General features: G+C 50.9%; 1 protein-coding gene across 1 annotated transcript in view; it reads left to right on the top strand.

Annotated features, from left to right (window-relative positions):
- Window positions 1-6,079: 6,079 nt before the first annotated feature.
- SMOX (spermine oxidase) overlaps window positions 6,080-14,623 on the top strand; it is a 31,269-nt gene continuing 22,725 nt past the window's right edge. The window contains exon 1 of the mRNA XM_005874680.2: window positions 6,080-6,354. The gene's annotated coding sequence lies outside the window, so the exon portion shown is untranslated. The remainder of the gene's footprint in view (window positions 6,355-14,623) is intronic.

Here is a 14,623-nt window from a genome sequence, read left to right as displayed (position 1 = left end):
GGGGGCTGGGCTTTGGTGGAACCGGTGGGGGGCCCGTAGACCCCCTCCAAGCTTGCACCAGGAAAGGGTACGGCTTGATATGATAAGCCTTGTGGCTGACACATATGATGAGATATGTCCACAGGTTGTTTGCGGAACCTGCTGGTGGTGGCACATCCCGTGCCAGTCTACGGGAGGGCCACTTGTCCTAGCAGTGAAACAAGGCAGGCGCCCCAGGGGCCATGGAAGTGAGCACGAGTGGAGGGGTGTGTAGGCATGCATCTGAAAGTGAGTACAGTGAGGGTCCCACATCTGCATTCAGCTGCGTTCCATCCCCTTCGCCTCCCCTTCTCTCTCATTAGGGACATGAAGCATCCCAATTCCTGCCACAGGCCTACGCCTCCACTTGGGCTCCAAGGTGCTCTGCTCCTGTCCCCCATTCTTCAATGACTTCCCCTCTCTCCAGTGTTAGAAGTGGCTTCTCCCCCCCCCCCCCCCCCCCCCCCCGGGTTATTCACACAGTGTAAGAACATGCTTTGGCACCCTCCTCCATCACACCCTACATTTCCTAGTCCCCCTTTTGCCTTCATCCCTCATTCTCCCTCAGCCACAGACCCACCTCTCACAGCAAAGCTTCTCCAGAGAAGCTTCTGTCCCACCGTTCACTGAAACTGCCCTGGCACCCCCTCCCTCCCCCCACACCAGTCAATGTCTCCAGTGATTTCCACACCCCCACAAGCAGGTTTTCCTTGACCTCCCTTGGTCTTGTTGAAAATTCTTTCCTCCTAGAACCAATGATCTCTCTTGGCTTCTCTTGGTTTTCTTCTCTTTCTCTGCCTAGCCCTTCCTAAGTCATTTTTTGGGGACAACGTCACTCAACTTTGAATGTTGGAGGATCTCAGGGCTCTGTCCTTAGGCCCCTCCTCTTCCCCAATTCCCTTCTGTTAAGCTCTCATTCTTTCTTAGGACTTTTAAAATCAAGCATTGATTTACAAACACAAAGATCTTAAATGTACATAATTTTCATTCTCATGATTTTAAGTAGCAGATTTTATCTCTAGCCTATCTATCCAACCACCATGTGATGCTTTATGGTGTCCTGATTGTGTCAGAGGTATGAACAATTTCATATGGATGAGACGGAACCCTGACGGCACTCCCCAAACACGATCCTCCACAGGCCTTCCCATCTCAGTAAACCCAGCTTTAAAGACAGGAAACCAGGTGGCACTAACTCCTCCCTTTGCCTCCATCCCCACAACCAATCCAACAGCATATCCTTTTAGTCCTTTCTGCAAATTCTATCTCAGGCATGTTCTTTAAGCTCTGACTCCACTGCTACCACCCTAGGCTTCTGCCTCAGGACTTTTATGTCATACCTGAATGCTGTTCTAATCTATTTTAATAATGAAGTATTTAGGAAAATATTGATTAAGATACTCTTGTTCTCTAAAACCCTCAATAGCTCCCTCTTGCACATAGAATAAAATATCAAAGTTTTCCCTGGCCTATGAGACCCTTTATGATCTGGCCATCTCTGACTTCCTCCAGCCTTATCTTGTCCCTATGTCTGCTTCCGGACATCCACACCTGAATCACTTTGCCCTGGAACATCCCAAGCTTTTTTCTGTCCTGGTGCCTTTGCTTATGCTGTGTTCTCTGCCTGTAATGTCCTTCCAGGGTTTTCTACTGGGCTGGCTTAGCTCCTTATTTTTCAGGTCTCAACTCAAACGCCTTCCCAGTCTTGGTAGAGGGCCACTCCCCACCTTATTTTTCAGGTCTCAACTCAAACGCCTTCCCAGTCCCAGTCTTGGTAGAGGGCCACTCCCCAGCCCATAATTCACCAAAACTCCTGTTTTACTTTCTTCATTATGTTTATCACAGTCCATAACTGTTTGTTACAATTATCTTTCTACTTTGCCTGGCTGGAACCTTGACTGGACGGCCCACTGCTGTATCTGGAGCATCTACACAGTGCCCGGCACACAGCTGCTGCTCAGGAAATCTTGAGCCAGGTGGGAAGGTTGGCGTTGCGCTAGGCCAGTGGTCGGCAAACTCATTAGTCAACAGAGCCAAATATCAACAGTACAATGATTGAAATTTCTTTTGAGAGCCAAGTTTTTTAAACTTAAACTATATAGGTAGGTACATTGTTATTAACTTAATTAGGGTACTCCTAAGGCTTAGGAAGAGCCACACTCAAGGGGCCAAAGAGCTGCATGTGGCTCGCGAGCCGCAGTTTGCCGACCACGGGGCTAGGCAGAAGGAGGTGGGTATTGCAGTCAGTGCAGGAGCCCCCTTAAAACCTCAAATGACCCCTAACATTTTATTTTATTTCCATAAAAGCAGTTGTGCAAATGGCTGTAACAATCTGAGGGGTGTGAAGAAGGGAAGTGGAAAAGGTCAAGTGTCTCGAAGGTGGGCCTGTAAGCCCAGGGGGGAGATTCGAGAGCCTGGGGGATGTGTAGTCAGTGTGGGTCGCTGTGGGTTAGGGATAAATGACTTCCTTTGCTCTCTTTGGTGGGCATCCAGGCTAGGTTAACAGAGGGGTGTGTGTGTGTTCTCTAACTCGGGAGATGGGAATGGTCTGGGAAGCTGGGGATTTACCTCAGGCTGCTCTCTGGCTGCTGGGTGCCCATCCTCGGCGGACAGGGAGTTGGAAGGGTGGGACAAATGGGCTGGGGGTCTCACTATTAGACCTTTGTCTTTCCTCTTTGCACAGAGGAGCCAGCTGAGAATAGAATTGTGTGGCTGGTGCTCCCAGAATGCAGGGCCAAGAGCCAGGGGACCTCAGAAATAGAGGGAGGGGAGCTGGGCCCTGGGCAGGCAGACCGGTGAGGAACCGAGGTAACACTGTGAGATGAGCGCTGGAAATAGGGGCTGGAGGTCCAGATCGAGAGCTGGGCTGGCATGTCTAAGAAGGGCCTTGGCCTGGGATAGTTGGGAGCAAGGAGGGTATCCTGGGTGGGAAATCAGGCAGAGGACAGGAGGCTGGGCAGGGCCCTGCTATATACTCCGGGGTGCCAGGCAATGTTTTAAGGACTTTGCAAATATTAACTCTTTCAATCCTTTCACTAGCTCTATAAGGTAGGTCTTTTTTTTTTTTTTAATATAGTTTTATTGATTTCAGAGAGGAAGGGAGCGGGAGAGAAAGGTAGAAACATCATCAATGATAAGAGAGAATCATTGATGGGCTGCCTCCTGCACGCCCCCTATTGGGGATCGAGTCCGCCACCCAGGCATTGCCCTTGACTGGAATTGAACCCAGAATCCTTTAGTCCGTAGGCCGCTCTATCCACTGAGCCAAACCAGCTAGGGCATATAAGGTAGGTCTTACTGCATTTAACAGATGGGAGGACTGAGGTGCAGTCGTACAACACAATAGTGACAGAATAAGGAAATGAACCCGGGCAACCTGGCCCCAGAATCCATGCTGTAGCCAGTGGTCGGCAAACTGCGCTCACAAGCCACATGCGGCTCTTTGGCCCCTTGAGTGTGGCTCTTCCACAAAATACTGACTTCTGCGCATGGGCCACGAAGTTTCAATCGCACTGTACATGCACGTCCGCACGTGGTATTTTGTGGAAGAGCCACACTCAAGGGGCCAAAGAGCTGCATGTGGCTCTCAAGCCGCAGTTTTCCGACCACTGCTGTAGACCATCTCACTCTACCACTTTTCTCATGCCTCTCAGATACGCACCAGCTGAAGGCTTCTTAACAAGCAAATGGTTTTTCCAGACTTTCAGGATGACATGCAGGCTGCATATCTTGGAGACTGGGGAGGTGGGAAAGAAATCATAACCTTTAAGGTAGGAGGGATCCTTGCTCAGCGAGTTTCTCTGCTTCATGTCCTACCTTTTCTTCCAGGAGAGGCTCAGGCCCAGGCTGAGTAGTTGGGCATCATACACACTGTGATATTAGGGTGCTGGGGAGATCAACTTCTTCTGGTACTAAAACAGCTCCCTGCTTGAGATGCCACCATTAGAATGCCACCCCTCTGGATTTAGCGCTGACCTCTTCCTCTGCCTCTGGAGCGCCCAGGGAGGCCAGGTAGGGGCTCTAACAATAAACTGGCCTGGTTTGGATTCCGTCTGGAATGTTGTGAGGTAGAGCTTCAGACTTGGCCTTGGAAACCTGGATGGGGGTCAGAGTAGGGCTGGGTCAGACGTGGGAGCCGAGCTGGGGGAACAGAGAAATGGGAACGGAAAAGAGCTTAATCCACTTCATGGTTGGGTCTGTCCTTACCTCTTTTTGTCTGTCCGTAAAATGGGATTAGAGAGGCTTTATTTCTTTGCTCCCCAGAGGTTGTGGAAGCCAGGAACTCCTGAAGGCTACATGTTTGAATGTCTTCTTGCAGGCTCAGTATGAAGGAGGACTTCCCATAGGACACCAGCTCTGAGGAACTGGGCCAGGAAGGAGGGAGCCAGGAGGTGTGGCAGCCCTGTCCTGCAAGGCTTTCCTGTTTGGTCATGAAAAGATGCCTCTAGCCTTAGCCGGTTTGGCTCAGTGGATAGAGTATTGTCCTGCAGACTGAAGGGTCCTGGGTTTGCTTGTGGTCAAGGGCATGGGCCCAGGCTTCAAGCTCAATCCCCAGTAGGGGGAGTGCAGGAGGCAGTCGATCAATGATTATCTCTCACTGATGTTTCTATCTTTCTTTCTCCTCCCTTCCTCTCTGAAATCAATAAAATTATATATTAAAAACAAAACAGAACGATGCCTCTGGACAGGTGACTTGGCCTCCCTGGGGCCTGGCTGGCTGGCCGAGCAGAGGTTTGCTGACCACACAGGGATGGAGTCCCTTTTCTCCAATTTCTGAGCCCCAGAGTTTAAGGGATCCGCTCATCTATCTTGGCAGATTCTGCCAGCCCACCAGGAAAAGAGGAAGGCAAAGTTGGTGGCATTCTCTTCTGTATTTTGGGAAACCGAGGCACAGAGCAAGCAGACTGCTGCTGGAAGCTCATCAGGCCCATCGTTTTGGGAAGAGTCCCTTCTCTGGCAGGGAGTATGCAGGAGGCTTATCCACACTGCCCGAGTCCTTGTCTGCTGGGTTGAGGGGAAAGCTGTGGCAGAGCCAGAGGCTGGCAGACTGGAGCTGAGGGTGGACTTCTTGACAACTGGACATGGGCCCTTGTTACCTTCAGGCATCATTTGACATCTCCTATGCCCCAGCCCAGCGTTCACAACCACTGGCAACACAGGACAGGATCCTCACTCTCCAGGAAATAAGAGTGAGCCATGCCAGGTGTGATATAATGAGGTGCAGTTCCGACCAGCTTCCTCGAGGAGGTGGTGCTTTTACAGGGTGCTGTAAAAGTCCTGAGCGACTTTGGCCAACAGAGGAGGAGTTGGCATTCCCAAGGTGGAGGGGAGCCCAAGCCTGGAGGAGTGGGTGGAAGGCAGGTTGGGGAGGGCCTTGACTGCCAAACTGCTGAGTCTGGACTTGATTCACTAAGCCCCTGGGAGCCACTAAAGGTTATGGGCGCAATGGCTTGATTAGAACAGTGCTCTATAAAAGTGCATCTCAAACTTCAACATACACCTGGGAAGTTTGTTAAAAGCGCAGATTCTAACTCAGTAGGTCTAGGGTAGGGCCTGAGACTCTGCATTTCTAACAAGCACCTGGGTGGTGTGAAGTGGCCCTGAGGGTGGGGAGGTGTTCCATGGGCCAGTCTTTGTGTAGTAAGGGCTGAGATTATGGACTCGGGCCAGGCAGGTGCAGGGACGGGTGCAGGTCAAGTGAGACCTAGAACAGGTAAAGGGGACCATCCAGGCTCCTGTGGATTGTGTTGGGGGAGGTGTGGGGACTGCCTCTGTGGGGGCTGAGGTGGAGGTAGGGGATAGTGTAGAGGGTGCAGGATGCAGGGTGCTGGGAAGTGGGGCTGGGTGAGAGGGGGTGTCTGGGGCTTGAGTCTCAGGCCAGGAACCAGGACTATCTCCAGGATGTCTGGCAGTGACGAGTTCCCAAGACTATAATAAGGTGTCTTAGGTGACTGCCCCAGGGCAGGGTGACATGCAGGCGGCACGTAGGCATCTTATCTGTGCCCACAGCTGAGCCCAGCCCTGTGGGTAGCCAATCTGGGGTGAGCATTCTTCCTCTATCCAGGCTTGGCCCAAGGAGATTGGGGAAATAGCTGACTTCAGCCCCAGACATAGCATCTTCTCCTAGAAGCCCCCAGAGTCTCCTCAGCGTTCGAGCCATTCCCTCCAGCAGGTGCAGCGTCCCTTATCCTGGCCTGCATTCTTGCAGCCACTGCCAATGGTTACATGTGCTGCTGCTGTTGAGGTCTTCTCCCACTGGGCCCCCTCCCCGGTGCACCTGGAAGTGGGGAGGCCTAGATGCTTCCCTCTGCTCCGACCCTGGCTGGGCCACTACAGGCAAGTGTCTGCTCCCCTCTGAGGCCTCAGTTTCTGTAAATTGAGGGATTCCATCCTCTCTCTCTGGGGAGCAGGGGAGAGGGTCACAGGATTTGTTGGGTGGGGTATGGCTTCTTCCTAGAATGGCAGCTGAATACATTTTAATTTTGTTTTAATATTAAAATTTGAATGCTAATCATGGAGCAGAATGAGCAATTGGCATGAAAGAACTGTCCAGTGTGCTTTGGGGGTCTCCCAAGGCCCTTTGCTCTCTGGGCTCGGCATGGCCTTGGGTTTGGTATCTTAGGGCACTGGTCAGATGAGGTCTCTTTAGATCCTGGCAGGAGGGTAGTCAGTCACCTCACCCAAAGGAAGGTGGTACGGTTCTGCTGCCCTGGGCAATGCCAAGAGCGGCTCTCAAGCTGAATTCCTCAAATATCCCACACACTTCCTAAAAGGACTGTAGGACTCAGTGTCTGCCTGGGTGCCCCTGCTGTGCCAGGCTCTCCTGAGGGGGCGGGAGGGGGCTGCATTTTTCAAAGACTGCTCTGAGAAACTTCAAATAAGGGTAGAAACTGGCAAATTCACTCCACCACACAGTGGGAGGTTCAGAATGCTCTCTAAGAGAATTAAAGGCTCTGACAAGTCCTGCAGAAAAGAAGCCATTTGGTGTTTCCCAAAATGATTTGACCACGGAAATTTTTTTTTTTAACTTCCTACTATCCCACCAACCAGGAAAACACCCGGTGGGAAGGGCTGATGTGGAAATGCGCTGCTCCATGAAAGACTACAAACATGGGTAGTGTCCAAGTCCAGAAGTGCCGGGGAGGGAAGGACGGGTGGGTGGATAACTTCCTAGGGGAGGTGGACTTGGTGAGACGGGTACCATTTGGACAGTCAATGGAAGAAAAGGACACTGCAGAGGGAGGGATGGCGTGGAGGGACATGGGTCAGAACCAGCTCTGGGTTCTCATGGCGACAGTTCTGCTTCCCTGGGTGGGTGAGGAAGAGACCTGGGAGGACCTGTCTGGTGCCTAGGACCCAACAGTTGCCAGGCCTGGGTCTTTGGGATTCTGGCAGTGCCTCCCACCCCACTGCTCCTGCCATCTCCTCGCTCTACAAGTTCTCTCTCAGCTGTTCATCTCAGAAGAGAGCGGGTTGTGTCCTCTGGGCAAGAAGCTAAACCTCTTGGTGCCTCAGTTTCCTCATTTGTACTGTGGGACTAACATTATTTCCCTTGTAGGGTTGTTGTGATCATTGAATACGTATTGGTTGCTCTTAGTGTGGCCTAGGAAAGGGGACAGTGGTCAGGGACGTGAGAGGCACAAAGGCCAGCAGAGAGCATGGTGAGGCTTGGGGTGGGGTCCTGATTAGACCAGAGGAGGGGTCTTCTGTAGAGGAGGAGAAAGTGAGGGCGAGGGTAGCCAGGACTGACTTCCTGGAGGAGTGGCTGGCAGGGTAAGGAGATTTGGGCAGAATGAGGAGATTTCACTAGGGAACTGGTCTGGGTATGGGAGTCAGAGGATCTGGTGGGAATGGTGGGTGGGTATAGGAGAGGGGAGCTGAGGACAGGGAGGAGATGTCGGGGACCTGCCTTCATTCATTAGACCATGGCAAACCATTGAAAATTTGTGTTTATTTTTTTTTAATCCTCACCTGAGGGAATGTGTGTGCATGTGTGTGTGTGTGTGTGTGTGTGCGCATTATATATATGTAATTGATTTTAGAGAGAGAGGAATGGGTGGAGAGAGAGAAAAACATCGATGTGAGAGAGAAACAGCGATTGGTTGCTTCGGTTGCTTCTCATATGCTCCCGAATGTACCCTGACTGGGGAATCAAACCTGCAACCTAGGTGTGTGCCCTCACCAGGAATCGAACCAGAAACCTTTGTGGTGTACAAGATGACGACGCTCCAGTCAGCTGAGCCACCTGGCCAGGGCCTGCCATCGAAGGCTTTTGAGCAGGACAGTGGTTTCATCAGAGTAGTGTTTCGGTGAGAAACATGACAGAGGTGTGATGGTGGGTTGAAGGTGCAAGACATCTTCCCCAACATTGGACCTCCTCACTGACTAGCTGTGCCCCTTTACAACTCAAAGCATGGGTAGGGGTCAAGTTGCTTATATGACCCTTATCCTCAGATTCTCAGAGCTCTGAGTCATTTTCCCCAAAAGGTTGGGAATCTCATCCTGTTGCCTTCCTGGAAGGGGTGTTGCAAGTACAGGAAGGGGGGAGGGGGAGTTCCTTGCTCCCTTCTACTCCTCCCCTGTGGCTGGTGGGGACCGTCCTGCCTTGCTCCTTGCTACACCTCATTTCCTCTGGAGTGTGAGGACTCTTTGTGCAGCAGCTCAGGGGGGGTGATGGGGGGTGGCATTTCAAACAGTGACCCAGGAGAAGTTGCTTTAATGGTACAAAGCCGGGCAGACCGGAGGGCCCTGGCAGAGGATGCTCAGTGAGCCTGCTCACCCAGCCCAGCCACACTCTCCTGTCCTGCTTTGCCCTTCTCTTTCTTTTTTAAACAAGCAGAGTCCGGGGCTTTTCTGGCTCTCTCTAAACATGCTGGGAGGGCAGAGAGGGAGGAAAAGCATTTAGGTTCAGCCAGAGCAGGGTGGCTTGGCTGGGGGAGCGCAGCACCCCTAATATCCCAATCCAGATTCCTATATCCTCTAGCTACTTCTCGGAGGAGGGTGTAAAGGAAGGTGTGATTTAACCCAGGAGAGGAAGCACTCGGAAATGAGTTGTAATTTATTAGAAACAGAACAAAGAACCTAGCCATCCCCTGCCAACTTTGTACCAGGCCCTGGCAGACCCAGAGTGCCTGTCCTCTCCTCACAATGCCACACTGGTAGTACCAGCAAATGATATGTCTGGGTCTCTAACCCAGGTTCTTGGACATCCGGTCCAATGTCCATTCTTCATCTCAGACCCCTCAGAGCCTGTCCACAAACCTTTAACCATGCCTTCTCACCACAACCAGACCTCACTTCTTCCCCTCCTCCCCCCTCCCAAGCTAGGCCAACCCAGCTCCCCAACTTCCTGACCCCAGGGAGGAGGGGCTGCTGGATGCTTTCGGAACTGCAAAAAGCTAGACCTTGAGTCAGCTAGATTTTAAGATGACTCAAGCAGAGACACTCAGGACCATCAATGAACAAACATTGTTGAGAAAGCTTTTTAAATGAGGCCTTTAAATGTTAAACATACAGATCCCCTTTACTCTCTTTTTTTTTGGAAAACTAATTTAGAAAATCATACACAATGGGAAATTTTTGATTTAATATGAAAAAGTAACACAAGACAATGAAATTGACTCCTTGGTTTTTAAAAAAGAGTAAAACCTGAGCCTTAGTATCTTACTAAGTGAATTTTGGAGTGCCTTATTTTAGATGGCAGGCGTGGGACTTCTCTTGACCTCAGTTTCCTCTTCTGTAGAATGGGGATATTGACTGAGGATTCACTTATACGTACCATGTGAAATGCTTAGCGCTGCGCTCTGTACCTCAGATGTGCTTAGTGAAAAATATCGATAATGATGATGATCTATAATAATAAAAGTGTAATATGCAGATCGACCGAATGGCCGAACAGCGGAACAATCGATTGGATGACCTTCTGGACGACTTTCCAGATGAAGCCAGGGCTGTGAGGGCTGAGCCCCTTGCACACATTTTGTGCATCGGGCCTCTAGTAGGATTATAAGAACAAGTATTTGTGGTTTTTTAAAATATGTTTTTATTGGTTTTTTAGAAAGAGAGGGAGAGAGAGAGAAACATGGACTTTTTATTGATTTTTTTTTTTTTTAGAAAGAGAGGAAGGGAGAGGGAGAAACAGCGATGTGAGAGAGAAACATGGATCAGTTGCCTCCCACAAAACCCCCCCTCCTCGGGGATTAAGCCCTCTACCTGAGCATGTGCCCTTACCGGGAATCAAACTGGTGACCTTTTGGTGCATGGGACGACATTCAACCAACCGAGCCACACTGACCAGGGCAAGCATTTCTTGATTTCAAAAGCTGATGAGTTATTAAGTCTCTCTTTGAATTCAACAAAAGGACTTGAAGAATATGTTTAGTTTCCAAGCTGTGTCTTAACTCCATAGGTGTTTTATGGATTGAATCATGGGTCAAGGACCAACGTGAGCATTTCGAAATGAACACCATTGGCTTTTCAGACCTGGTTCCAGCTCTTGCTGGGGTCCTGCTTCATTGTCGAACTTAATGGAGAGCCCTTTATTGATGATCCTGTGTTAGGAGATCCTGTGTTAGGACTTGTTAGAAGACCACAGTTACACCGCCCTGTAGTTACCACACAGGGAAAATCTTGGGCCGTTGAGAGAAGAGGGGACTATCTAGAGCAGGGGTGGGGGCCATCCGGCCTGCGGGCTGTATAAGGCCCGTCAATCATTTGGTCTGGCCCTGCCACGGCATTAGGGGCGAGTTAATTAAAAGTTTCACCCATGGTAGCAGGCTAATTTTTAAGTTGATAATTTTGTATGGCCTGCAAATGATGTTATAAATATCCAAATGGCCCTTGGCAGAAAAAAGGTTCCCCACCCCTGGTCTAGAGGGTAGCAGGAGTGAGTTGCTCTTAGAATTTGTGTGTGTGTGTGTATAGGCACAGCAATTAGACCAGCATCCCTGTCCCTGTTTTTGGAGGATAAAACCAAGGACCAAAGGGTTGTGGCTTAGTGTAGTGCCTGGCAAGCCTCAAGCCAGCCCCTATGGGACAGGGAGACTCAGGCAGCCCACTGACCACCTCACCATCACCCTGGGCAGGAGGCAGATGGCAGCCCTTGTTTTTGGCAGTGCAGCCAGGTTGAGCTGCTAAGCTTGGGGATGCCTCCTGCCGGACAGCCCCGAGTGCCTGGCACAGTGTGTGCAGTGCCAGTCTGTGGGGAGGGGTGAGACAGTAGAAGTGCCAGGTGGAGGGCAGTCCGTAGGCCTGCTGCCCCTGGAGGCCACTGGAGGCCTGAGAACTGAGCAAGCTTTGGGCAGAAAGAGATGAGCTCCGTGTTGTCAAGCCCTGCTCTGCCCTCACTTTCTCTGGGTGGCCTCCATCACATCTGTTGACCACCTTGAGCCTGCTCCCTCATCTGTAAAGTGGGCACCCGGGTGTTTGGGAGTATTAAATATTGCCATGAATGGAGAGTGCCCAGCTCAGGGCCTCATAATGAAGGACTCAATAAATAGGGGTTTACTGTGTGGTTCATCTGGTGGCTGGATTTTTGGGGGATGTTTTCCTTTTTTCCTCTTGTGATCTTGCATGCCACCTTCACTCTGTGATCTGTGCCGAGTGGGGGCCATAGGAGAGGGAGCTTTGTGGGAAAAGAGTTCACAGTGAAGGGGGACCCCCTCCCCACAAATGCTGCCTGGACCCAGCAAGCCTTGGACACTTAGCTCTGCCATGTGGGCTGCAGTGTCTCTTCGGGGGCAGAGAGCTGGCAGAGGGGGGACCCGGTGGCTCTGGAGAGAGGATGGGCTTGCAGGAGACCCCCTCCTCCTGGGGGCTGGAGCTGAAGCACAGTCAGGCTTTGTGCAGAGTCACGAGGAGGCCGGCAGGGGGGAACTGTGCCCGGGCTTGGGCTTGTCTCACAAGCCTCCGTTCTTGTCAGTGGTTTTGAAAGAGTCAGTGGAAAGTGCTGACGGGGCAGTCCTCCTTCACCCCAGAACTGTGGGGCTGCGGCTCCTGGCAGGGAGAGGGTAGAAACCTGGCAGGGAAGCCACCTCTTCATCTGCCAGCTCACACCTCCCAGGCTTCAAGTGCCCTAGGTGCAGAATGGGTGGGTGTCTGTGTGGAGACACTGACCCCGGTCAGGAGCTGGTCAGGACAGTGCCTGCAGGTGATGCCTGATGGAGTGGGGTTGGCAGAGGGACCGAGGTTGTGTGTTGTGGGGTGCGCTGGGCCCTGCAATGGGAGGTGGCCTAGGGAAGTGTTCCCAGTGCTGGTATAGGCTTGAGAAGAGAACTGGGTTCCGGAATGAGACCATCTGGGCTCCCCTCCCACCTGCAGGTCCTGCACTATGTTGTTTGGCCTCAGTTTCTTGTCTTTCTTACCCCACAGGCTTGTTGTCAAGGGGAGAGGGATGACCAGTTGACATAGAACTTGTCAAGGTTGGTTCCTGCGGAGTCATGACTGGTTGCCCAAGTCATCCTTGCCTCATCCCCACATCCTGCCACTCAGCAAGTTCCCAGAAGGTCACCATAGCACTTCTCCCTCTGATCCCCTGCGGCCACTTCCTCTGCTCCATTGTCACCTCTTCAGAGAGGCTTCCCTGACCTCCCCGCACAGAGCAGCTGCGTCTCCCCTCACCCTGCTTTGCTTTTCTTGTGGCACCTGTCACCTCTGATTGGTTAGTTCCTTGAAGGGGAGGCTGTTGTTGTGTCCGAGTGCCTGGCACAGAGTAGGGCTTGCTAAGCTTTTTGTTGTTCTTATTTTTTTAAAAAAATATATTTTATTGATTTTTTACAGAGAGGGAGAGAGTGGGATAGAGAGTTAGAAACATCGATGAGAGAGAAATATTGATCAGCTGCCTCCTGCACACCCCCTATTGGGGATATGCCCACAACCAAGGTACATGCCCTTGACCGGAATCGAACCTGGGACCCTTCAGTCCGCAGGCCGACGCTCTATCCACCGAGCCAAACTGGTCAGGGCTGTTCTTATTTTTATTGTGGTAAAATAGACATGACATAAAATTTACCATTTTAATCATTTGTAAGTAGTCCCTTCTTATCCATAGGGGATATGTTCCAAGACCCTCAGTGTTTGCCTGAAACTGTGAATACACTATATATACACGTTGTGATTTTTAGTATACATACAGACCTATGATAAAGATTATAAAGTAGACACAGTAAAATTAACAACAATAACTTATAATGAAGTAGAATAATTATAACAATATACTATAATAAAAGTTATGTGAATGTGGTCTTTCTCCCTGTCAAATATCTTATTGTACTGTATGTCCAGTGTGGATACACTGGGCAAAGGGATGATTCACATCCCAGGCAGGATGGACTGGAACGGTGTGAGATTTATCATACTACTCAGAAGGGTACACAGTTTAAAACGTATGAATAGTTTATTTCTGGAATTTTTCATTAAATATTTTTGGATTGCAGTTGAACGTGGGTAACTGAAACCTGGGAAAGTAAAACTGTGGATAAGGGGGGACCCCCAGGGTGTCCTGTGCCCAGCCCAGACTGCTCGCCGTATCGTGCATTGGCTCTGCAGTGCCTGTACTGTTGCCGAGTGACCGTCCTGCCCACCTCCCACTTTCTCTGGATGGTTGGGACTGCAGGTGATGCCTGACAAAGTGGAGGGGCCATTCTCCGCATTCCTCTACCTGCAGGATCTTGTGCAATCTGGGGAGCTGGGGCCATTCTGCCCTTTCTCTTGTGTGCCCCCATGGGGGTGTGCTTACATGTGTGGCTGACTGGCTTGGGGAAGCTCAGGACAAGCCCTCCATGCCTGCATTGTGGCTTGGGTAGTGGCTGCTGCAGCTTTGGAGGAAGGCCAGGTGAGTGGCCATGTGGGGCTTGCAGGGTGATTCGTGGAGGGAAGGAAAAGCGGTATTGAGAGTTGATCTTACTAGTGAAAGCAGCACCTCTGAGTCTTTGCACATACAGTTCCCTCTGCCTGGAATTCATTTCTAATTTCTTTCCTAGAAATCTTCTCTGACCCCTCTCCCTGCCCCATTAGGCACCCTTCCTCATCCTCTCCCACATTGTTCATTACAGTCCTTATCAAACCCTTATCACTGCATGTGATACCTGTGAGTTAACTGGCTCTGTACCTGTCTGTTTAACCCATTGCTGTGTTCTTCCCAGGGCTGGGAGCCTAGGACCCCTTAGAGAGCAGAGCAGGGGTGATGTAATTCCCATTTTTTTTTCAGATGAAGAAACAAAGTCTTCCCCAAGATCATTCAGAGCTAGATCCCATCCTGCACCCTGGTCCTCTCGAAGGAGCAGTCCTCAAGGGCAGAGGTTGGCCTGTCTAGCTTAAGATGCATTATAGACTTGGAATGCACAGGGCTTAGGGAGCAGGGCAACTGTGGGGAGGGGGGTAGAGGGAGACCCTCAATTTAAGCTGGGGGTAGAGGAGTGGAGCTTGGACACTGCCTGGCTTGCTGTTCTCTCTGCCTCCTCCTGTCCTGCATAGGCAGACATGATATTTCTGGGTAGGCCTGGAGTCTGCATTAGGAGCCTGCTATACATTAGCTTCACGTAGGACCTTTAAAAAAATATCCATGCTGGGATCCCAACCCCAAACAGTCTGATTTAGATGATCCAGT

This window comes from Myotis brandtii, unplaced genomic scaffold (genome assembly GCF_000412655.1).
Source record: "Myotis brandtii unplaced genomic scaffold, ASM41265v1 scaffold45, whole genome shotgun sequence".
Classification (NCBI taxonomy): Eukaryota; Metazoa; Chordata; class Mammalia; order Chiroptera; family Vespertilionidae; genus Myotis; species Myotis brandtii.
This window is presented reverse-complemented; position numbering and strand designations above follow the sequence as displayed.